This window comes from Canis lupus, chromosome 20 (assembly GCF_048164855.1).
Source record: "Canis lupus baileyi chromosome 20, mCanLup2.hap1, whole genome shotgun sequence".
NCBI lineage: Eukaryota > Metazoa > Chordata > Mammalia > Carnivora > Canidae > Canis > Canis lupus.
The window spans coordinates 20,414,562-20,438,260 of record NC_132857.1 but is presented as its reverse complement, the minus strand read 5'-3'; the positions used below and the strand labels follow the sequence as shown (position 1 = coordinate 20,438,260).

Here is a 23,699-nt window from a genome sequence, read left to right as displayed (position 1 = left end):
TCCGGGACTCCAGGATCACACCCTGGGCCAAAGGCAGGCACTAAACTGCTGAGCCACCCAGGGATCCTCTGAATGTACAATTTGAATTACATTTTCAGCATTACCACTTCTTTTTAATATTTCAAGTTTTTAGTTAACAGTTAATATAAAGTGTAATATTAGCTTCAGGAGTAGAACTTAGTGATTCATCACTTCCGTATAAGACTCAGTGATCATCACAAAAGTGCCCTCCTTAATACCCATCACCCATTTAGCCCACCCCCCACTGCTACTTCCCCTCCAGCAACCTTCAGTTTGTTCTCTGTAGTTAAGAGTCTCTTGTGGTTTGCCTACATCTTTTTTTTCCTTTCCCCTATGTTCATTTGTTTTGTTTCTTAGATTCCACATATGAGTGAAATCATATGATATTTGTCTTTCTCTGATTGACTTATTTCACTTAACATAATATACTCTAGCTCCATCCAAGTCTTTGCAAATGACGAGACTTCATTCTTTTGATGGATGAGTAATATTCTGGTGTGTGTGTGTGTGTGTGCGTGTAACACCTTTTTTATCCATTCATCAGTCAATGACATTTGGGCTATTTCCATAATTTGGCTATTGTAGATAATGCTGCTATAAACATCAGGGTGCATATAAGGTACCACCTCATACCTGTCAGAATAGCTAAAATTAACAACCCGGGAGACAACAGATGTTGGCAACGATGTGGAGAGAGTGGAACCCTGATTGTTGGTGAGAATGAAAACTGCTACAGCCACTCTGGAAAACAGTATGGAGGTCCCTCAAAAAGTTAAAAATAAAACTACCACTTTTGCTTTCTTTGTTGCAATTTCATCTTATTAGCCAACTTCCATTTTAGTTTATCCATTTTTTTTTATAAAATGCCGCATGAGTTTATTAATGGAAGGCAACAGAATTACATACTTTGCTGTAAATGTGAACTGAGTTTCACAGTGACCAATCACCAACAGATTCAGAGAAGTGACATTATTGGTCACTAATCATGATGCACACGTGTTATTTACACAATGATCTGTGAACTGAACAGCTAGCAGCCAGATTTGTACTTTATGCCATTACTCAGCTAATATACTGTAATAGATGAAACTTGAACCATGTTGTTGGAAGACAGTTATTATTTAAACCATATAACTGAAATCTACGCCTATTCAAATCCTGCAAAGCTAGGATTGTTACTGCTGCTTTGAAAAACTGTAAGAAAACACAGGCAGTGGTTAGAGGATACATTTAGGGTCAAGGAGGATTTTTAAAAAGATTTTATTTATTTAAATGAGAGACACAGAGAGGCAGAAACCTAGGCAGAGGGAAAATCAGGCTCTATGCAGGGAACCTGATGTGGGACTTGATCCTGGCACCACAGAATCACGCCCTGAGCCAAAGGCAGGTGCTCAACCACTGAGCCACCCAGGGATCCCAAGGAGGATTTTTTTTAAGTGGAAAAAATTACACTTTTTATGATGATAGAATGGTCCTAAAGAGAGGAATAAGTGGGTGGTTGAGAAGAAGATATTTACAGGAGTAACACCTTTTCATAGGCAAAAGGAAATGGAATCTAATACATAAGTGGAGGGTTGGTTTTAGATAGAAGCACAAAAAGTTTATTTTAACTGCAAAGTAGAATAGGTTGTTGTTGAAAAGTAAGGTCTCTCTTGATTGCTACTATTTTCTCAGTGAAATAAAAACCCAAGTATTTAAATGATAATAAAGAAGAAATAGGAAATAATAAAGCCTTGAGAAAAGAGTTGTCTTGGAGAGAGGGAGAGTAATTTCTGAACCCTCTAAGAGCCACTCGAGATTAGTGATTGAAAAGAGACCTGTCAGCTTATTTTCCCCAGCCATTTTCATTCTGTCTGAATCCTATGTGATTTAAGAAACAGACCCATTCTCCTGCCCCAATTTTCAGCCAAACCCTCCCCATCCAAAAGGTCAATCACTGGAGAGTCTGTATTCAGAAAATCAAATGGAACCCTGGAGCTCCAAGTCAGGGTTCTCTGTTATCCCCATCAAGAACATAATAGTCCAAGAAACAAAAAACATAACTCAAGAAACGTAAGTTAAAGTTTTAACAGTAAGTAGAAAAATACATCATTGGCTTGCCTTGTTCTAGTTATTTAACATCGGAGAGAATATAAAATGTTTCTTAGAGAATTTTAAAGCAAGATACACACAAATCAAATAATTTCTTTGTTCTTTCACCTAAATTTCTATGGCTTACTGAATTCATTTTCCATACCATAATTTTCACATAGATTTAAAAATTCAGAGTGATTGAGTAGAGTTTGAATTGAAGACAAAATGAAGTAAGATAAGTCAACTAAAAGAAAATTCAGAAGTCGGACTAGTCCAACGCATAGATCACATGGCAAAAGTCAGTAAGGAAGTCATAACTCTCTTTCATGCAATAGTAACCACAGAGATTAAAAATGCAGTAGATTTTGATGTCCTAACAAAGAAGTTACATTTCTTTTTCTGAGAGAAAAATAAGACCTAAATAAAAGAATGAACCTAATTAAAGAAATTGAATTGACAAATGGTTTATCTATAAACAAAGCAAAAAACTCACTTTTCTGATTTCCACTTACCTCTTTTATTCCATGTCACACTTATTTTTTTTTCACTTCAAACTTTTTGTTTTTTTAGCATCCCTAAGGGAAGCCCTACCATTAGGGTTACCCTACCATTTCTTAGCACTCCAAGCTCTTGAGCTTCCTACACACATTGCCCCCTCTGACTACAGCACTTTACCCCATTTGTTCCTCTAGCTGGTACTTACACAACTTTCAGATCTCACCTTAAATGTTATTGCCCCAAAAGCCTTTCCTTCATTCTCCAACTAGTTTACATTTCCCTATCCTCTCTTTAAAAACACCTTATACTTTTACTTCATAGAATATGCCACAATTTGTAGTCAAATATTTATTTAACATCTATATTTCTTAAATAGTTATTTACCATCACCCTGATTATAAACTGCATGAGGGTAGGACTAAGTATGAATTGTCCACCATAGAATGGACAATAGCGGGCTCAGTGCCTGGAACATGGTAGTCTGCAATAATTAATCATGGAATAAGAATGATATTAACAAATAAGTACAGTCATTCACAGACCAGAATCTGGGGCAAGGGTTGTTTCATGTGTTTAAAGACTTTGAAGAGCAAAAAATAAGGAGAGGAAGAATGGAAGTCACTCAACTACTGCTTGAGAACAAAAAGTTAGCATGGGGTCCTGAGAAAGGACTAGAAGATATATCTGGGAGTCAAAGGACCTCATATTCACAGCTCATGGTCCTGCCACTTAGCCATTTTGACTCTGATAAAGGGACATCACCTTTCTTAACCTCAAATCTTAATATCTGAAAACTGATAGAGGGCATCAGGTGATATCTACACAGAAGATACTATCTGGCATCTCCCCTCTCATTTCCTTTTTATTTTTTTAATGTTATTTATTTATTTGAGAGACAGAGTGCATGTGTATGAGAGAGAGAGCAGGAGTGGGTAGAGCAGGTGGGAGAGGCAGAGGGAGAGGGAGAAGCAGACTTCCTGCTAAGCAGGGACATCCCTCCTCCCCCTGGAGTTCAAATTTAAAAAGTGATTTAATTTTTAAAACATGTCCTTCCTAATCAAAATTTCTGATGCACATTTCTAATGAGCCATGCTTAAATAGTATTTGTGCTTGAGTTTCTCCTACATATTGAATATCAGACTTAGTTGTGACTTTGGCAAAGGCTCTTAGACTTGGTCATGAAGAGAGCAATACAAAGCCATTTCAATTTATTTTTTACACAGCACTTTCAACAACCAAATAAAATCTAAAAGGATATCATCTCCCCCAATAGTTCTTTGAGAGAGAACATATCGTCCTGTAAAAATCCATGAATTTGGGGTCAGTAAGCCTGGGCTTGAATCCTGGCTTTGTTATTTAATAAATATACCACATTGAGCTAGATCATTACATTTTCTGAATTCCAATTTTCTCAACTTTAAATGGAAAACACTGTAATAAAAAAACTCTTAAACATGTTCTAATTTAAAATACGTGGCAACATCTCTGTTGGCCTGGAAAATGTACTTCTAATATCCAAGGGGCAACCTGATACCCAGTTGTGGCTCCACCCCACATGCTGGGTTTTACTCTAGACCTACTGTGTCAGAAATTCCCAGATAAGAAGACCAGATCATCTAGATCTTGTAAAAACTAAACAGGCTCTTCTGTTGTGCTTCCCTGGTTAGGAACAAGGAAGTGGAAGATAGTGGTCAGAAGTGCTGTGAAGCCCCATAAACTAGGTTTCAAAATTGAGAAGACATCTTCCAAAAGGGGCTGCTTCTTCTATGGCAGTGCTTAGGGATAAGTAAGGGATGTTCAAGAGACAGCTCACTTGCAACTGAAGGACAGAACCAAGCTGACAGTAGAGATGTAATCAAGTCAAAACAAAACAAAACAAACTGGGTACCTAGCTGGCTCAGTCAGTAGAGCATGTGACTCTTGATCTCTGAGTTGTAAATTTGAATACCACATTGGGTCTAGAGAGTATTTAAAAATAAAATCTGTTTTTAAAAAAGCAAATTTAATGGCTAGAAAATCAGAAGATTCAAATACAAGGTATTCACCAAGACTGTGGGCTCTCTGAGGGCAAGGCCATCAGAGATGGGACCAAAATACTTCTGAATTCCTGTTGGCCAGAGCAAGAACAAAATGGCAATTCAAAACTTTTATTATTATCGTTATTTTTATTACATTTTCTGTGCTGTTAATATTGTACTACAAGGTCATCTTCATGTTAGATTCTGTTTTGAGTGGGACAGGGATTGATATAGTCAACCTTATATCAATATGAATTGTTCACCATGGAGTGGACAATAGTGGGCTCACTATAATGTAAAAGGATTATTCCATGGAAAGAATGTGGCATCCCTCCAATTAAATTTTAAGTTTCTGATTTTCTCACCACAAAAATCCTAGAAGACAGCACAGGCAATAACTTCTCTGTCACCAGTCATAACAACTTTTTCTAGATAGGTCCATTGAGGCAAGGGAAACAAAAGGAAAAATAAACTGTCAGGACTATATCAAAATTAAAAGTTTCCACACAGCAAAGGAAACAATAAAAAAAAACTAAAAGGCAACTTATGGAATGCAGGAAGATATTTGCAAATGACATATCTGATAAAGAGTTAGTAATCAAATATATAAAGAACTTACAAAATTTGGGGCACCTGAGTGGCTAATTCGGTTAAACTTCTGCCTTTAGCTCAGGACCTGATCCTAAGATTCTGGGATTGAGCCCCGAAAAGGGCTCCCTGATCAATGGGAAGCCTACTTCTCTGTCTCCTTCTGCCCCTTTCTCACTGCTAGTGATAGTGCTCTCTCTCTCTCTCTACTCTCTCCCTCAAATAAATAAATAAAAACTTTTTTAAAAATTAAAAAAAAGAACCCATGAAACTTAGCTCTCAAAAAAAAATAATCCAATTTAAAAATTGGTAGAAGACATACATAGACATTTCTCCAAAGAAGACATACAGATGACCAACAGACATATAAAAAAAAATGTTCATCATCACTTATCATCAGGAAAATAAAAATCAAATATACCATGCAATATCACCTCACACCTGTCAGAATGCCTAAAATCAACAACACAAAAAACAACAGGTATAGGTGAGGACCTGGAAAAGTTGGAACACTCATGTACTGTTTTGAGAATGTAAACTGGTGCAACCACTATAGGAAACAGTATGGAGATTCCTCAAAAAGTTAAAAATAGGACGACCCTATGGTCTAGCAATGGAACTGCTAGATATTTACCCAAAGAACACAAAAACACTAATTCAAAGGGATACATGCACCCTTATGTTATAGCAGCATTATTTATAATAGCGAGGGCTGCCTTCGTATACTGTTGGAAGTGGAAGGTGAGGAGAAACTGTTCAACAATTTTTTTTAAAAAACTGGCAGTTATAAAAGCAGAACATAGGAACATCCTGTGATCCAACAATTGCACTCTGTTTATATATGTCCCTTCTGATATTCTTTCAAGATTCTAAATTTTAAAACCCAGAGTAATGTGTGCTCATGGGATTGGAGATGGACTTCAAGTTGTCACCTGGAGCATCGCGGCTGTGAAGGGACAGCAAAAGATGAATAAATTGCTGTTAGAGATAAGAAGTGACAATCAGACAAATGTCAACATTCCCTAAGAGTTGTTAGAAATATTTGGTAAATAAATAAATATCTTTTAAAAATTGGCTTACTACAATGGGATGGAGGCTGTTTTATTTGGACATTGAAGCAAAGGTCAATTTTGGGTTGATAGGGAAAAACTTAGCAATACCCAGGGCTACCTTGGTATTTCCTGCATCCTGACACATAACAGGTGCTGAAAATACTGGAAGGCTTAACAGTTAAGCACAATGGTTATGGAGATAGATTTAAATTGGAATCCCAGCTTTGTCAAGTGACTGAACATCTAGAAGCCTCTGTTTCTTTCTGTTTAAAATGGAGATGAGAAGGATTGAGTGAAATGATACATGTAAAGTATCTGGCATGTAGTAAGTACTCACTAAGCATTTTAGTTTGGGTTTTCATTTTACTTTAAGAGAGAGAATAGTGTTAGGTAGTATTATTTGAAGTGCTATAAGTTGCTTCAGTAGAATACCTAAATTCCTGATCAAAAAGCCAGGAGCAGGGCCACAGGAGGTCGTAAATAGCAAATTTCCCTCAAGGTGTTCTAAGGAAGTTCTCTTTGTTTCTGACAAAGCAGTGTCAAACAGCTGCCTCTGCTGGCAGATAATGACTTCCTCCATCTTCCTACTTCTAGATGGCATAGCATTAAAACCCCTGCCAGAGTGCCTTCCTCTATTCTTAAAGTTCAATAGAGGAAAAGATTCCATCCATTTCTTCAGGCACCTGTTCCCATGCACTGTAATCCCTCTTTTCAGAAATAGCTATTTTATTTTTAGGTAAATGTCTATGTTTATGTGAAGAAAAAATATTGTAGTAGGAGTTCTGAGTGTGCTCAGATTGAGCCTTGCCCATCACCTTTTATTTTATTCAGAACCCTTTCGAGGCAAGAGATGGAAAGCCAAATCATATCACTGCAAGAAAAAAATAGGCAAATGTTGGCTTTATAATGCGAAGTCCAGGAGTTGGTCTACATTCAAGTACAATAGGAGATGTTCAAACAGTATCCTTAAAAATCTGTTTCTCTTTCTTTTTATCCTTTGTTCTGCTTCCCTCTGTGCTAATGTCAGTGTCCAGGATATGCTTGCCTTACAGAATCTGACCTCAGAAGGATAGGGGCTACTTCACTCTTCTCATTGTCCCCATCACACCAAATAACAAATATCCCATACTCCACTCCTTTCCACATAATTCCCAATAAGGGAGGTAGGTGCAAGAAACAATAGTCAAATATGAATCAAAATGCCAACACTCCCCCCTCCCAATAAAGTAAGATAAAGCATTCGGGTAAACTCTGAATTTGAGGATACAGCTCAGTCAGTCCTAGAGGCCTTAGTAAGGTTTTCTGCTTTCCTCCTCCAAATGAAAATGGAGAACCTGGCTTACTGATCCAATTAATAAGGGACAGAAGCATAAAAATGTTTACCTTTAGCCCAGAAGACTGACCTAGAGCCTGCATAGTTCTGATACAGATCAATATGTGCTGGTTGCTGCATTTTTAAAGGGTCTCATGACTGTCTATAAACCTCACCCATGGTTAATATCATACTGAATGGTCAGCACCAGAGAAATCTTGAAAACATAGTTTTATGAGTAGAAATTAAAAAAAAAACATTTATGATCTAATACCCCCTATATATCCCCTTCCCCCTTGAGCACTAAGCATTATAACCACCAGTTTCCTACAGCCAAGGTTCAGCTCTTTCTGCCCATGGGTCCTGTCTCTGTGCTACTTAAGTAAACTTACTAAGTCACACCATACAATATCTCAAGAATTCTTTCCTGCAACACAATCCTTTCCAGAGACAGAAGAGGGAGAAGAAAAACTTGAGTCTACCTTGAGTAAGAAAGCACTGTGCACAGTGACCCCGCAAATTACAAAGTAGGGCCTAAGTTATCAACCTCGTTGGCACTGAAGTGATGAAGCAGGATTGAGAAGGCACGAGAAGAGGCACGACAGAGGGCCCCTGCAACACGGATGCATCTCTTCCAGGGCTCAACGGGATTTTGACTAACAATTAAGATACTGTTTGAGTATCTTAACAATTTAAGATACTGTTTGTTTGAACTGTTTGAGGTTACACAGTGAGAAAAGGAACAGAGGGATTTCCCATCCTGCAGAACAGAACTTGAACTATCCATGCTGGAAGGACTGCCTTCCACAAAAGCTTCTCACCAAGTGAAGAGTGTTTGCCCTAGCACTAGAGCCCACCACGGTTCACTTCCTGCTTTGTTATAACTCAGTGTTCAAAAGAAATAATTTGTCCTCTGGAGCCCATACACTGTGCTCACCACCTGCAGAGACATCCCACCATCTAATTTTGTGTTGATTCAATCCATTAACTTCAGGAATGGCATTTCCACCTCAATAAGTAAACTGGCAGATGTGCATTTTCTCACTGTTTGGAATCTAGAATGACACCATGTGAGGTGTCTCTGTGAAATGCACATTTCATACTTCTGGTTTCTTATCCCCGCCACCTTCTCTTATTTTCACACTATAATTTCTGGGATTGACAGTGGCCCATCCCAGCAAATCCTAGTTCTGCTTTTCAGAATAACTAGGTGCTATTCATCCAATATAAACTCTCTCAATTTATTTTCCCTTTGTCTTAAAATTTGATTAACATTCTCCTTGTGTCCTCTCTCCTTTCTGCCCTAAAAGGGCCTCCATTCTAAGGCTTAGTGACTCCTTCTAGGTTATTGTTTCATCTCTCCACTTGTTCTTTCTCTTTACTCCTGGCTCTTGCCCTCAGCCTTAAAATATGTTCAAGTCTCTCCACCATATAAAAAAAAAAAGAAAGAAAGAAAGAAAGAAAGAAAGAAAGAAAGAAAGAAAGAAAGAAAGAAAGAAAGAAAGAAAACAAAAAACAATTCAATAAGTACAAAATGAAATCTTTCTTCAGATATGTTTTCTTCAAGCTGTCATTTTCTTTTTCCTATAATTGGCAGACTGATTAATATCACAGACTTCCTCTGTTCGTGACCACTTCCTACATCTGATTTTGTCCTTATTAGTGTAACCTAGCTTCCACAAATCTGTGTTTCTTCATTCCACTCCTCATTCCATCCTTTTTTCCTACCTCTTTTTTAAAAAATATTTTTATTTATTTATTCATGAGAGAGAGAGAGAGAGAGAGAGAGAGTTAGGCAGAGACACAGGCAGAGGGAGAAGCAGGCTCCATACAGGGAGCCCAATGTGGGACTCGGCCCTGGGCTGAAGGTGGCTAAACCGCTGAGCCACCCAGGCTGCCCCCTACCTAACTCTTGTGAAGACGGGGATCTTGTGATATTTTATCCAGCACTTTATAAATACCTAGCACAGATCCCATGCTCAATTAATATTTGTTTGATTAACAAATAACTAATGGATACTGTTAATTACTCCTTTGATTTCACCACTCTTCTGGCTTCTGGGATATTGTATTATCTCTGGTTTTTCTCTTCTTCTATTTCTTGTCCTTCTCATTCTCTTTATTCTGGTTTATACCCATTGAATGTAGACATTCTCTGGGATTCTTTTGTGTTTTCTTCCTTATCCGTATTCTCTAAGTACATCATCATCATTCTCAAAATCTCAAATCTCACATATATTTGGATGATTCTTTCTCTGAACTTAATTTTTCCTTGATTCCAGTCATTATTCCCTACAATAGGTGTTCTACAGAAGACTTCGATTGGACTTGGCCACACCTGAAATCATTATCTCCCCTTAGCCAAACCTACTGGTCCTCCAGTCTTCCCAACATTCATTCCTGCCATCATTTACTTGGGCAGTGGGTTCACTTTTCCTCTCTTTCATATTTGTGTAGTCTATAAACCTGGCACAATAATAAGCACTGAAAATGCAAATATGAAAATGGTTTGGTGCCTGCCTGCCTTCCAAGAATGTTGTAGTGTATTCAGGTAGACCAAAACATACATAACTCTAATGTAAGATGAAGTTAACAATGATGGAGGTGTACCCTAGAGGCTGTCAGAGTACCTCGGAGTCTAGTACAATAGAGGAAGGAAATCTCTGAGTCTTGAAGGAGGATACTGATTAGGTAGGCAAATCGTGGTATACAGAGAGAGCAGTTTAGCCTGATGTGTGACAAGGATTTCCATTACTATAGGTGAGAAATATAGGAGTCCTAAGAGGTCAGAATTTGAAATCAAATCTGCCCTACCTACTGTGTCTTGCGCTGTTGTTCTCTGATGAAGAACCTTTACATTGCTCTATCATCACTTATGTTTTTTTTTTTTAGAAGTTTTGTTTTTTTTTAATTTTTATTTATTTATAATAGTCACACAGAGAGAGAGAGAGAGAGAGAGAGAGAGAGAGAGAGAGAGGCAGAGACATAGGCAGAGGGAGAAGCAGGCTCCATGCACCGAGAGCCTGACATGGGACTCGATCCCGGGTCTCCAGGATCGTGCTCTGGGCCAAAGGCAGGCGCCAAACCTCTGCACCACCCAGGGATCCCATCACTTATGTTTATATCCACAGGTAGCCTGTGATGAGAGCAACAGCTAATATATACTGCATATGTGCTATGTGCCAAGCATGGCTCTATGTGCTTTATTCTTTTCATTAATTCTCAGGACAACACTGTGAGGTAGAAATTATCGTTATCTTCACTTTATTATTAAGGAAACTGAGGCTTAGAAAGGTTTAGTAACTTACCCAAGACACCTCTAATAGACAGCAGGGCTAATTTGTGAACCCAAGCTTTCTTGCTAGGGCTCTATGCTCTTATTTAGTAGACTGTATTGCCTCCTTTTTGGCCTAAAATACTTTGCCTTTACTTTTAGCCTTGCAGAATTTATAACATTTTGGTATTTGTTCATCAGATGATATGAATATTTTTAAAAAGGTCCAAGAGAAAAAAAAAAAAAAAAAAGGTCCAAGAGATATCTTTTGTGTCAAGATATCAAAAACCTCTGGCCCTAATTGGAAATGTTAAGCATTCATGAGAAGGTTCAATATGCAGCATATACCATATGATCTAAATAAATATGATCTAAATAAAAAACAACTATAAAATGTATGCAGGGGCACCTGGGTGGCTCAGTGGTTGAGTATCTGCCTTTGCTCCAGTCATGATCCTGAAACACTGGGATCCAGTCCCACATCAGGCTCCCTGCATGGAGCCTGCCTCTCCCTCTGCATCTTTCATGAATAAATAAATAAATAAATAAAATCTTTTTAAAATGTATACAAAAATTAGCAGGCTTGTTTTCCTATCTTATCTGATGCTGGTCATGGATTGTGGGTTGTTGTGTTGATGAAAAGAGGCTGAATTTTGAGGGAACCATAACATGGTAAAATATAAAAAGCGTTGTTTTTTAAAACTTATATAACCATTTATCCAAACATATCTTCTACAATGGTATCAGCAAATGTCTTTACATCAAAAAATAAAATTCTCTACACAAAACCAATTGATTTTCTCTTCTTAGCACAAGAACACAAGTAACTGGAACTAATATAAAGGAATATAGTTTCAGAAGCTGGAACTAATATAAGGGAGTACACTTTCAAGAACTATTTTTAAAATTAGATTTTACTAGAGTGTCAAGTACAAAACATATGGCATGAGAGAGGAAACAGTACCTTCTAAGGTACACCAAGTAGCTTGGATTCTTAGAAAATTGAGGTGAGTTAAATTATTTCTTTAAGACCACATTGGTTAGGGACAGAGCAGAACTTCAATTTCAGTCTTTTTTTTAAAGATTTTATTTATGTATTCATGAGAGACATACACAGAGAGAGGCAGAGACATAGGCAGAGGGAGAAGCAGGCTCCATCTGAGAGCCCAATGTGGGACACGATCCTGGAACTCCAGGATCACACTCTGAACCAAAGGCAGACGATCAACCGTTGAGCCACCCAGGTGTCCCCAATCTCAGTCTTCTTATATTAAGTCTAATGTTCTGTCTACCATGAATCCTATGTCAGAGTCCAAAAACTGAGAACTGGAAGTAATCTTAGAAATCATGTTCACTTCTCCCCTCATTCTGTTTTTTAAAAATATACAAGTCAGTAAGGTATGAAAGGTGAAAGGGCTTAACCAAGGCCTCATGAGTGACAGAAACAGGTTTCTTCAGTCTCCTGACTCCCATACCAATGATTTTCTGCAGTCAGATACTTTGCTATTCTAGGTTCCAGTTTGGCAAAACTTGATTTTATGAAAAACTATGGTTATTGTCCTCTTCTCTTTTTGTTCCCAGGAATTTTTGATGCTATTCCTTCAAAAACTAAAAAAGGACCAGTGTCATTGTGTGGGGTGAGAAGGAGGATTGCTGAGAGATGTCAGCCCCAGTGGAGAAGAGTATTTACCACTGATATTGTTTGGAATTGTCAGCATATGGTAATAGTAGAAAAAAAGACCCTAATTTTGCCAGTTTCAATATGATTTCTCAGCTCAAGACAACACACTACCTTACTGCACGTGAGATGGCAATTTAAAATAGTGTCAGTGGTAAAATACCTTCCCCTGGGCTCTGAAAAGCACAAAAGGGATGGAAGAGGCAAATATGCCCATGGAGAAGAGAATATCAAATATAAAATTTTCTCCATTTTCCCAATGAGAAGATCCTCCAAATAAAAGTTTTTGGCCATATTGACTCTACAGTCTTTTAGGGATATAGATGAAATAGTTAAGGCAGTCTGTAAAATAGAGAATTTAGCCATGTTGTTATATACATATTATGATATTTATTTATACATAAATGATATTTATGATTGCATGTTTTCCCATAAAATGAAAATTAACCTGGCAATTTTAAAGCATTAGTTTTTTCCTCACCTTGACATTGTATGAAACTATTCAAGCTTTTTACATGCAATCTTGATATCATGGTCTTCATCATCGCCAGAACTACTGAACACAGTTCCTAGAGCATATCATTTTATTTCCTTCTAAATTATTTAAGATACCACATTTTCTTTGAATCTTTATAAGACATCAGCTCCCGACATCATGTACAAAATAGAATTAGTCATTCCCACAAACTGAGATAGTGGTTTTTGTTTTCTTTGTTTTCATTTATACTGTGACTGAGAAATTTTATGGAAAAATTTATTGTATGTTTTTTTAAAGTGATCTTTAAAAATCTTATTTTAAGCAATATCCAGCCATAAAATTGTGAGATTATACCCTCAGGAATACTAAATATTTTAATGTTGTTGCTTCTTTTTTAATCAAATCCATAAGTGACCTCACATCATCTTTAGGCATGGAGTTAAATAAGTCGTCCTCAAGCTGATACTGAGAAGAAAGCAGTGATGCCAGTTCCATGCAGAAGGCTGGCACTCAGGTCAATGTAGCCTTATATTATTATTTGGCTGCAGAGTAGTGCATCTGTGCCCTTGATCATACAAGTATGAACTTCCAAAATGAAATTCAACCCCCTGAAGAGATGGCTCTGCAAAACTGATGACCCAAATACCAACAAAACCATCAATCAACACAATTACCAACCAAGGAACATGGGTACCTACCATCCGTCCACTAACAAGATAACCCCGTGATCACATTCCAGATGTCACCATAAGCCATACTTCAGCCTGGGACTAGCAGATCTGTAGAAGGTAGTTAGATTCTTTTCTCAGACATTGGTTATTCAAAACTGTTTAATGCCTTCAGATCCTCTGGCTGCACATCTAGTAAGGAGAAGGTAGTTCACTTCCGGCCCTCTCTGAACTTGGTGGTCTCATGTGAGTTCATCTTCATTGACAATTATTTTTCTGGATTTTTAGATTTTCACTCTGGTAAGAGCTACTAAAGATCCAGTTGTACACGCTTGTGTAATCTCAATAACGACTGAGAAGGTATCAGTCTACCTTATTTTGAGAGGCAGTGGAGGGAAAAGTGTGGGTCTGATGGCACAAGGGCTGAAAACATTTTGTTGCAAGGATCTACCAGAGCACAGAGCAAGTTTGCAGACCACTTCTCTCCCCAGAGGTTATAAATATATAAAGCACTATCAAGGACAACCACAAACTACAAAGCCACTGCTTGAAGCAAATTTTCCCATGTATAAAATCCTTGCTTCATGCAGTTTATCAAAGAAATGAGATTCAAAACTATTTCTTATTGTATTTTTATTTTTTGAGAAAATATTAAGATCTCCCTGCTTTCACTTTAAGAAGATTAAAAGTAAATTTGATGAGAGCCTCAAGATTTAGACTAAATGAATTTTAAAAATTTTTTAAAAAGATCCAAATACCCATAGACTTAAGACTGTGTTGTAAAAACTTTCTATGTTGATTAAATTACCTGCTTTTCATTTTTAGGACAGGCAGACCATTAGAATCAAAAAAGCATGACACAAAATAATCCTAACTCTTATCACTAGCCCAATATGGCACATTGGGCAAATCATTTAAAGTTGCTAGGTCTATTTCTTAACTGTAGAATGAGATATAAAGTCCCCAGGTTTCTCTTACATTCTATGAAAATGATATTTTAAAAAGTTATGTGAAAAAGACATTTTAATTTGACTGTCAAAAGACATATTCAAAATACATAAACCTCCTAAAAAGCAATAAAAAGGAGAAACAATTGAATGTTTCAACCATAGGCAAGAGACTTGAAAAGACATTTCATTAAAAAGGAAAGACACTCAAATAGCCAATCAATATATAAAAAGATGTTCATTTTTGGTCATAAGAAATGCACAACTGCAACCAACCAGGATGGCTTTTTTTTTAAATTACCAAGTATTGGCAAAGATGTAGAGCAATTGGAACTACTGCTGATGAGTACATGAAGTACACACAGCCTCTTTGTAAAACTGTTTGGCAGTATCTGCTAAAACAAATGAAATAGATGATATATAAGAGATAGATGGGTGATATATATGTCTTATATATATTATACACACACACACACAGAGTAATGAGGTGGGGGGAGATTGAAAAAAAAAAAAAAAGCTATGTCCAGGTAATATTGACAAACTATTCACTAAATCCTAACGATTTTTTCCAGCAATTAGAATTGAGAAGATAGCTTACTTTTGTCATGGATTTTCTATATTGTTTGAGTTTTTATAACAGTATATATCATTTTAACTAATAACATATAGCCATTATTCGTTAAGAAAAATTAATAAAGCTCTATTGGTAACATAATTAACAACTGGCCTTGGGAAGGAAAATCAATGGAGTTTGGACATGCAATATTGGCAGCAAAACCCATAGGTAGCATCATTCTGAAATCGCTACATCCTTTTGTCCCATTCTGTTACCTACTGCACTGCTGTCAATGCCCAAAGACACCATGGAGATCTCTACAGCTCATCTCAGGGGGGAATCTGCTCCATGATCTCATGGATACCAGCAATGCCCCTCAGCTATTCTTTCCCTACGGATACCATCCTTACACTTCTCCCAGTTACCTTCCCAGTATCTGTGGTTCTGACTGACTTGTCCAGGCCTTTGGCCACCCACATTGCTCTGGACAGTATGCCTCTCCCCATTACACAGGCCTAATACAGATGCCCCTTCTCCACCCTAGCCCAAGTTGAATACATGAAGATTGTGGGTAACCTAAGTACCTGATTTTTTCCCCTGCAGCAGAGGGCAGCTACTGACCCGCAAGTGGTATATATTTGTCAAAGCTGATGCTATTCCTTTTGATCATGTAGTCTCTGATTATCCTTCTGATCTGGGGAAAGGAATTCTCCTTTGCAGATCTGGGCAGAACACAAGGCCTTATCTCCTACTGTGAAAACCCAAAAAGTCTTTAGCAGCTATTGGCAGAGCATGTATTCTCAACTGCCAGTAGGAGCTTCCATACAAGACTTGGAATCCTGAGGGTGTGATGTAAATAAAGTACAGAAGCATCCAATTATACATAAGGGTAACTTCAGAGTTGAGTGTCCACAGGTGGTAGCAAGTGCTGTCTGGTAGTAGTGCCAGTGGCTTTCTACCAGACTTTTCTGGGATGTGAAATTTGCCATCCTCAGACTTCCTTGGCTGGTGACTATTTTCCAAGCCTAATTCTTCTGTAGGCTACCCAACTGTTCCTAATACCCACCTTTTCTTTCAAAGCTATCCAGATTTGCTTTCTGTTGTTTGCAACTAGGAACTCCAATCTCCCTCTCACTACATTTTTTTCCCCTCTCCAGGTGAAACCTGAAAAAGAGTAACATTATTTCTCCTTGAATCTGCATCACTGAAGGAAGTAAGTTCCAGTCACTCGCTCCCACCACATCACCCACCATATCTCTCTGGTATAATTGATTTCTCTCCCAGACAGATTCCACGTGCACTGAGTCTGTTTAAACTTTTCCCCTTGGCATCTTTCATTGCCTTTACAAAATCCATTTAAAGAGGAAAAGTCTAGTTTCATTCTTTTTCATCTATCTGTCCAACTTTATGTTCATTTCTGGGTTTTCTAATGTGTACAATTGATCCATGTGTCTATTTTTGTGACGGTACCATGCTGTTTTGATCACAACAGCTTTGTAATATAACTTGAAGTCTGGAATTGTGATGTCTTCAGCTTTGCTTTGCTTTTGCAGGATTGCTTTGGCTATTGAGGATTTTTTTTTAATCCCATCTACAATAGCATCAAAAAAAAAAAAAGCTTAACCAAAAAGGTAAAAAACTTGTACACCAAAACCTACAAAACATTTACAAAATAAATTTCAAAAAACACAAATAAATGGAAAGATATATCATGATAATAGGTTGGAAGAATTAAAAATGTTAAAATGTTCATGTTTTGCAAAGTGACCTATAGATTCAATGTAATCCCTACCAAAAGGCTGATGTCATTTTTAAAAAGAAATAGAAAAAAACAATTCTAAAATTCACTTGTAATCGCAAAGGACCCTGAATAGCCAGAGCAATCTTGAGCAAGAAAAACAAAGCTGGAAGTATCATGCTTACGGACTTCAAATATAATTACAAAGCCACAGTAATCAAAACAGTATGGCAACAGCATAACAATGGGTATATATACCAATGGAACAAAACAGAAAGCCCAGAAATAAATCCATGCATATATGGTCAACAGATCTTTGACAAGAGTCCCAAGAATAAGGATCCCTGGGTGGTGCAGCGGTTTGGCGCCTGCCTTTGGCCCAGGGCGCGATCCTGGAGACCCGGGATCGAATCCCACGTCGGGCTCCCGGTGCATGGAGCCTGCTTCTCCCTCTGCCTGTGTCTCTACCTCTCTCTCTCTCTCTCTCTCTCTCACTGCGTGCCTATCATAAATAAATAAAAAAAAATTAAAAAAAAAAGAGTCCCAGGAATACAAAATGGGGGAAAAAATAGTCTCTTCAATAAATGGTGTTGTGAAAATTGAGTATTCATATGCAAAAGAATAGAATTGGGCCTTATCTCATAACATATACAAAGATCAACCCAAAACGGATTAAAGATTTAAACGTAAAAAGTAGAACAATAAATGTCTTAAACGAAAACATAGGAAAGAATCTTTTAGACATTATGTTGAGCAATAATTTCTTGGGTATGACAGCAAAAAGCAAAAGCAAAAATAGACAAATGAGCTTACATGAAACTAAGAACTTCACAGCTAAAGAAATAATTAACAAAATGAAAAGGCAACCTATATAATGGGAGAAAATATTTGCACACCATATATCTGATAAGGGGTTTAGTATCAAAATTATATAAGGAACTCTTACCACTCAATAGCAAAAAACAATCTAATTAAAACACAGGCAAAAGACCTAAATAAATAGTTCTTTAAGAAAGACATAAAAATGGCCAATAGGTATCTGAAAAAATTCTCAACATCACTAATCATCAGAGAAATGCAAATTGAAACAACAACAAAATGTCACCTCACACCTATTTGGATGGCTATGATCAAAATACAAAGGACAAGTGGTGAGGATGTGGAGAAAAGAGAACTCTTGTACACTGATAGAGGGAATGTAAATTGGTATATCCATTGTAGAAAATGATATTGAGTCTCCTCAAAAAATTAAAAGTAGAATTATCATTTGATCCAGCAATTCTATTTCTGAATATATATCCAAAGGAATTGAAATCTGGATCTCAAAGAAGTATCTGTACTCCCATGTTAATTGCAGCATTATTCATAGTAGCCAAGATGTTAAAACAACCTAAGTGTCTATCATCAGACAAATTGGATAGAGAAAATGTGGTGAACATATATAAATACATCTATTCATTCATATCTATATCTATACATGCACACACACCAGATTATTATCCTCTAAGAAGGAAATTATGCCACTTGTGACAACATGGATGGACATAAGTGAAATAAGTCAGATACAGGAAGTCAAATTTGCATAATCTCACTTATATGTGAAATCTAAAATAGTCAAATACATAAAAGAAGAGTAGAATGGTGGTGTCAAGGGATTAGAAGGAGAAAGAAATGGAGAGGTGTTCAAAGGGTACATAGTTTCAGTAATGCAAAATAACTAGGTTCTAGAGACCTACTGTGCAACACTAGGCCTTTGATTAATACTCTATTGTATAATTTAAAATTTGCTAAGAGGGTAGATCTTATGGTAAGTACTCTTACCACAAAATGAAAAAAAAGAGGAAACTTGTGGAAGTGATGGATAAACTTATGACATTGATAGTGATGATGGTTTCACAGGTGTATACTTTATCACCAAATACATCAATTTGTATTCATTAAAAACCTATAGTTTTTCTATGTCAATCATTAGTCAATAAAGCAGCTTAAAAAAATAAGTCTACCAAAAAGAAATAATTGTTAAATATGACTATATTAAAATCAGGAACTTTTCTTTATTAAAAAACAACATAAAAAGAATTTTCAAAATAAGTCACAAAGAGACAACTTTCAAAGTATGTATTATCTACAGAGGAATATTATTAAGAAACAATAAAAACAGGGCAAGGAAGTGGTTAAAAACTTCACAGAAGAGGAAACACAAATGGCCTATAAACATGAAAACACACTCAACTTCATTAGTAATCAGGAAAGTGCAAATTACACTTACCATATTAGCTAAATATAAATATATAAATATATTAGCTACAATGTAGAGCAATAGTAATTGTCACATGCAGATGGTGAATGTAGAATTGATATAACAATTTGTAAAACAATTCAGCATTATCTTTAAAGTTGAATGGAGGGGATCCCTGGGTGGCTCAGTGGTTTGGCGCCTGCCTTTGGCCCAGGGTGCGATCCTGGGGTCCTGGGATCGAGTCCCACATCAGGCTCCCTGCATGGAGCCTGCTCCTCCCTCTGCCTGTGTCTCTGCCTCTCTCTCTCTCTCTCTCTGGGTCTATCATGAATAAATAAATAAATCTTTTAAAAAAAATAAAGCTGAATGGATTCTTAGCCTAATGATCCTAATGATAATTCTTAGGTAATTTCCTATTTTCTAGGAAAACTCTTGTAGATGTGCACAAGGACACACATATATTGTATGCACTACCAAAATGTCCACCAACAGAATAAATAATTGTATATCCCATAATTGAGTATTATGTAGCAGCTAATATGAATAATTAAGGGTATACGCATCAACACAGGTAAATCTTCAAAATATGATGCATAAAAAAGCAAATCACAAAACAGGAATAATATGATTCCACTTTTTTTTTAAAGCATATATTATTTCTTAGGGCATTATTAGGTTCTCAGCAAAACTGAACAGAAAATATACAGACTTCTCATATATTTTCTAATCCCCACATGCATAGTTTTCCCCACTAGCAACATCCTGTACCAGAGTGGTATATTTGTTAAAATCAGCAAACCTGAATTGACACATCATTATCAGCCAAAGTCCACACTGTACATTAGAGCTCATTCTTTTTTTTTTTCTAGTGTAGAGCTCATTCTTGATGTTGTATATTTTATGGGTTTGACAAATGTATACTGACATGTGTGTACATATAGTATCATACAGAATAGTTTCACTGCCCTAAAAGTCCTCTGTGCTCTGCCTATCCATCCCTTCCTCCTTCCTAATTCCTTACAACACTGATCTTTTTACTCTCTTCATAGTTTTGCTTTTTCCAGAACATCACATAGTTGGAATCATACAATATGTAGAATTTCAGATTGGCTTCTTTCAGTTAGTATCATGCATTTAAGATTTCTCCATGTTTTTTCATAGTTTGGTAGCTCATTTCTTTTTAGCAATGCATAATATTCCATTGTCTGTAGCATAGTTTATTCACTCACCTACTGAAGAACATGTTTGCTGGTCCTAAGTTTTGGCAATTATGAATAAATTTTATATTAAAAAAACGTGCTTTGGCTTTCATAAATTTTCAACTCTTTAGGGTAAATACCAAGGAGCACAATTCCTGGATCATATGGTAAGAGTAAGTTTAATTTTGTAAGAAACTGCCAAGCTGTTTTCCAAAATGGCTATGCAATTTCATGTTCTCACCACCAATGAGTGAAAGTTTCTATTACTCCTTATCCTCACCAGCATTTGGTGCTGTCAGTGTTTGGGATTTTTGACATTCTAATAGTCATGCAGTAGTACCTCACTGGTGTGTGTGTGTGTGTGTGTGTGTGTGTGTGTGTGTGTATCACACAGAGAGTACCTCATTGTTGTGTGTATTATATATGTATATATATCACACAAAGAAGATGTTTCCTCACCCAGCAATCCAGTTTTCCCTGATATGTGTGAAAGGGAACCATGAACAAATTTCTACTGCCCTACTTCAAAGTCTAAATCACAAAACATATCCATTAAAAAGTACAGGTAATTGCAGAAGCCTAGCTATCATCTAAAAAGGATTATAGAAGTTGCCATTTCAATATTACCAATTTTATAGATCAAGGAAACTAAACTCCAAAATGTTTAAGAGACTTTCCCAAAGTCACCCAGAAGGTGGTAGAGCTGGGATTAAGAGTCGGGGCTCTGGACTTCAGAGGAAGATGGTGGAGTAGGAGGATCCTAAGCAAAACTTCTCCTATGGATACAACTAGATAACATTCACATTAGTGTAAATAATACAGAAAACAACTGGTAGAAGAGTGTAAATAATCCAGAAAATGACTCGACAACTAAATGCAGAGAAGAGGCCATATCAAAGAAAGTAGGAGGGGTAGACACTTAGTTGAAACTAAAATGGATCTATGGGACTAGGACTGTCCATGGGAAGAATGGAGTCCAAAGGCAAAGAGAGGAAAGAAACAGATCCTCACACCAGGCACCGTAAGCGTGAGAAACTCCCATGGAAAAGATAAAGCCCCATAATATTTGGTTTTGAAAACCAGAGAAGTATAATTTTATGAGTTCTTACAATCATTGGGGCTTAACACCTTAAACTTCAAGGAAATAGAAAAAGAAGAACTAAGAAAACCCAAAACCAGAGAAAGAAGGAAAGAGTAGAGCAGAAATAAATGAAATAGAAACTAACAAAACAATAGAACAGATCAATGAAACCAGGTATTGGTTCTTTGAAAAGATGAACAAAATTGACAAACCCTAAGCAGACTCATCAAAGAGAGAGAGGAAGAGAGAAATTCAAATAAATGAGATCAGAAATGAAAGAGGAGAAATAACCAACACTACAGAAACACAAAGGATCATAACAAAATACTGTGAGAAATTATACGCCAACAAAATGGACAATCTAGAAGAAATAAATTCCTAGAAACATATAACCTCCCAAAACTGGAAGAAAATAATGGAAAATTTAAACAATCTCATTACCAGCAATGAAATTGAATCAGTAATCAAAAAACTCCCAACAAACAAAAGTGGTAAACCAGATGGCTACACAGGTAAAGAAGAGCGAATACCTAATCTTCTCAAACTATTCCCCCCAAAAAATAGAAAAGGAAGGAAAGTTCGCAAATTCATTCTTAGAGGCTAGCATTACCCTGATAATAAAACCAGATAAAGACACACCAAGAAAGGGGTGGGGGGACCACAGGCCAATATCTCTGATGAACATAGAGGCAAAAACACACAACAAAATATTAGCAAACCAATTTAACAACGCATTTAAAAAATCATTCACCACAATCAAATGGGTTTATTCCTGAGTTGCAAGGGTGGTTCAATATACACAAAGCAACCAACATGATAGATCATGTCAACAAGAGAAACAATAAAAACCATATGATCCTTTCAATATATTCAGAAAAAGCATTTGACAAAGTACATCTATTCATGATAAAAATCAACAACGTAAAGGTTTAAGGGGAACATACCTCAACATCACAAAGGACACATATGAAAAACCCATAGCTAACATCATATTCGGTGGTGAAAAACTGGGACATCTGGGTAGCTAAGTGGTTTAGCCTCTACTTTTGGCTCAGGGCATGATCCTGGGTCCTGAAATCGAGTTCTGCATCAGGCTCCCCGCAGGGAGCCTGCTTCTCCCTCTGCCTGTGTCTCTGCCTCTCTCTCTCTCTCTCTCTCTCTCTCTCTCTCTCTCTGTGTGTGTCTCATGAATAAATAAACTGAAATAAAATAAAATATTAAAAATGGTGAAAAACTGAGAGCTTTTCCCATAAGATAATAGCAAGACAAGGATGTCCACTCTCACCACTTTTATTCAACAATACTAGAAATCCTAGCTACAGCAAACAGACAAGAAAAGGAAATAAAAGGCATCCAAATTGGTAAGAAAGAAATAAAATTTTACCTATTTCCAGATGACATGATAAAATATATAGAAAATCCTACAAACTCCACCAAAAAATTGCTAGAACTGATAAATTAATTCAGTAAGGTTGCAGGATACAAAATCAATATACAGATATCTGTTGCATTTCCATACACTAATAATGAACTAACAGAAAGAGAAATTAAGAAGACACCATCTTATTACAATTACATAAAAAATAATAGAATGCCTAGGAATAAACTTAACCAAGGAGGTAAGACTTTTACTTTGAAAATGATAAAATATTGATGAAGAAACTGAAGATGACACAAACAAATGGAAAAATATTCTGTACTCACAGATTGGAAGAACAAATATTGTTAAAATGTCCATACTACCCAAAGCAATAACAGATTTAGTGCAATCTCTATAAAAACGTCAACATTTTTCATAGAACAAAAATAATTATCCTAAAATTTATATGAACCTTCAAAAGACCATGAAGAGCCAAAGCCCTCTTGAAAAAGAACAAAACTGGAGGTATCACAGTCCCAGATCTGAAGATCCACTACAAAGCCATAACAATAAAAATAATATGGTACTGGCACAAAGATAGACACACTGATCAATAGAACAGAATGGACTCCCAGAAGTAAACCCGTGTTTATATAGTCATTTAATCATCAACAAAGGAGGCAAGAATAGCAATGAGGAAAAAAGTGTCTTCAGCAAATGGTATTAGGAAAACTGGAGAACAACACACAAAATAATGAAACTAGACCACATTTTTACATTACCCACAAAAATAAGCTAAAATGGATAAAGGATCTAAATGTGAGACCTGAAACCATAAAAATCCTGAAAGAGAACACAGGCAGTAATTTCTCTGAATCAGCCATCACAACATTTTTCTAGATAACTCTCCTGAGGTAAT

The 23,699-nt window shown here is 36.6% G+C and overlaps 1 long non-coding RNA gene across 1 annotated transcript in view; it reads left to right on the top strand.

Annotated features, from left to right (window-relative positions):
• Positions 1-16,704, top strand: part of LOC140612064 (uncharacterized) — a 74,935-nt gene extending 58,231 nt beyond the window's left edge. The window contains exon 3 of the long non-coding RNA XR_012013383.1: positions 16,321-16,704. This is a non-coding gene — a long non-coding RNA (uncharacterized lncRNA). The remainder of the gene's footprint in view (positions 1-16,320) is intronic.
• The last annotated feature ends 6,995 nt before the right edge of the window (positions 16,705-23,699 follow it).